The sequence below is a fragment of the Calidris pugnax genome, unplaced genomic scaffold (genome assembly GCF_001431845.1).
Source record: "Calidris pugnax isolate Ruff unplaced genomic scaffold, ASM143184v1 scaffold9, whole genome shotgun sequence".
NCBI lineage: Eukaryota > Metazoa > Chordata > Aves > Charadriiformes > Scolopacidae > Calidris > Calidris pugnax.
The window spans coordinates 4,765,805-4,768,304 of record NW_015090778.1 but is presented as its reverse complement, the minus strand read 5'-3'; the positions used below and the strand labels follow the sequence as shown (position 1 = coordinate 4,768,304).

Below are 2,500 nucleotides of genomic sequence, written 5' to 3'. Positions count from 1 at the left end.
TGTGTATGAATTTAATTTGACAACAGAATTCAGTGTGCACAATAGGAGGAGAGATCCCCTGTGCACCTGGTGCCTCGGTAAAGAATGGCTGCTTTATAAACTTTAAATTGAGTCTTAGAAAGCTTTATCTGCTGGTTTGTGGTGACACTGTGTGCCCAGATAGTGCTTTATAAACTTTAAATTGAGTCTTAGAAGGCTTTATCTGCTGGTTTGTGGTGACACAGTGTGCTGAGATAACACCTCAGGTGAGGCTGTTACTGGGGGAATGACAACCAGCTTTTGCTTTGGGTCCTGTTAAGGGAACGGTGGGTGTTGGAGGGGTGTTAATGAAAGGATGGCTCTGGCTGGGGCACAGGCATCTTTTGAGGTGCCCCAGAAGGCGCAAAAGCGGAGCAGGAAAAGCTGTTTATTCAGCCTTATCTGGGCAGAGCTGGGTCTGTGTCGGGTCAGGGCTGAGCAGGGAATTTCAGCTGTGTTTTTACACCCTCCGGCTGCTCCCGGTATCATAGGGAACGGTGGGTGTTGGAGGGGTGTTAATGAAAGGATGGCTCTGGCTGGGGCACAGGCATCTTTTGAGGTGCCCCAGAAGGCGCAAAAGCGGAGCAGGAAAAGCTGTTTATTCAGCCTTATCTGGGCAGAGCTGGGTCTGTGTCGGGTCAGGGCTGAGCAGGGAATTTCAGCTGTGTTTTTACACCCTCCGGCTGCTCCCGGTATCATCAGCTGCGTCTGACCCCCAACGAAAAGCCGTTTGATGCTGGGGGATGACTACCTCACAGGTGCCATGAAACCCTCTTCCCGTAGCAGGCCAGGCTCTAACGGGAAGAAAGCTTTGCTCCTCCACCAGAAACCACATCTCCACGAGGGGCTGCTCGTTGGGGTCAGGCAGTTTGGCTGTGCTGCCCTCAGGGTCAGAGTCCTCCATGTAAGTGCCTTTTGGGGTGATGCCCTCTCAGGTTTGTTGCATTAAAAAGCTGCTCGGAGGGTCTTTTTCCTACGGAGTTAATGGATTTTAAAAGGCAGCTGTGGTCAGGGTGATATCCCACTAGTAAAACCTAAAGTGAAGTTTCTTTCTAAGTAGTTTTTCTCTCTTAGGTGTGGGAGGAAATGAGTCTGCTGGCCGGAAAACAGCAAACCTGCTGAAACCCTGGGCACTGGCAGCCCCAGGCAGCCTGGCTGCAGGTCCCTGTTCTGCCCAGCAAACCCTGCCAGCTCTGGGGGCTGGGGAAAGGGCCAAAGGGGTGCCCCCAGGCTGGTATTATCTGGGACCAGTCGACTTCCACCTCTGGGTGACCACCTTCAGGGCTGTGGTTGAAAGCGTGGCCATCACTGGTGGTCATTGGCGCTGTGACCTTCACACTGAATGCTGTCACAGGAAAGGACAAGTTGTCTCCAGGGACCTGGCTGTCCCCATCCTTCTTCCTTCACCAGCGATGCCCGACCCTGGCAGCCAAACACTCCTTCCCTCCCGCTTAAGGCTCATGCACAGCCTTGGCTGGTTGTGACAGCCTTGGCTTTGCTTTTCCGTGGGGCTGTGGCAGGGAATTATAGAATGGTTCAGGTTGGAAGGGACTTGAAAGCCCATCCAGTGCCACCCACTGCCCTGGGCAGGGACACCTCCCACCAGACCAGGTTGCTCAAAGCCCCCTCCAACCTGGCCTTGAACCCCTCCAGGGATGGGGCAGCCACAGCTTCTCTGGCCAACCTGGGCCAGGCTCTCACCACCCTCAGAAAGAAAAATTTCTTCCTGAGATCTAATCTAAATCCACACTCTTTCAGTTTGAAGCCATCACCTCTCGTCCTGTGATTACGTATGCTTGTAAAAAGTCCCTCCCCAGGTTTCCTGTAGGCCCTGGTTGGGTACAGAAAGGCCATTTTAAGGTCTACCTGGAGCTTTCTCTTCTCCAGGCTGAAGAACTCCAACTCTCTCAGTCTGGGAAGGCCTGGACTTGTGTTCCGCCGGCAGCTGGAGGGTGACCCCAGCTGCTCTGTGTCGGGGGGTGAATTGGGGGTGTCTCCTGGGTGGTGTCTGCTCTTTGCATTTTGGGTTCCTGAGCTGCTGCTCAAGCAGCGAAGCCGGCAGGAGGTGGGGAATGTGGCTGCTCCAGCCCTCAGGATTCCTGCATGGCACAGTCTCCATCAGCACGTAGGGGGTAAACTGAGGCTGGGGGGGGGTGTCTACAGTGACCTGCTGGCACACGGGATCCCATGGTGGGGAGGGACCCTTCCCCGCTCACCCCCATCACCAGCGTTGTGCTGGGAGGAACAGCAGCGATCCCAGGGGAGATGGGAGCATGGGGGGATGCACAGGGGGTGTCAGGGACATCCATGGCAACCCCCCCCCGGTTTTTGTACCGTCCCCACCGAGATTATGGGGGACCACGTGGCCTAATGGATAAGGCGTCTGACTTCGGATCAGAAGATTGAGGGTTCGAGTCCCTTCGTGGTTGTTTTAAAGCCATGAGAGCCTGGAGGCATTTAATTTCCTGCTTGGGGGAGCGGG

The 2,500-nt window shown here is 54.9% G+C and overlaps 1 non-coding gene across 1 annotated transcript; it reads left to right on the top strand.

The window, feature by feature from the left end:
- Positions 1-2,374: 2,374 nt before the first annotated feature.
- TRNAR-UCG lies at positions 2,375-2,447 on the top strand. Its single transcript has one exon. It is a non-coding gene; the product is annotated as a tRNA-Arg (tRNA).
- Positions 2,448-2,500: the final 53 nt, after the last annotated feature.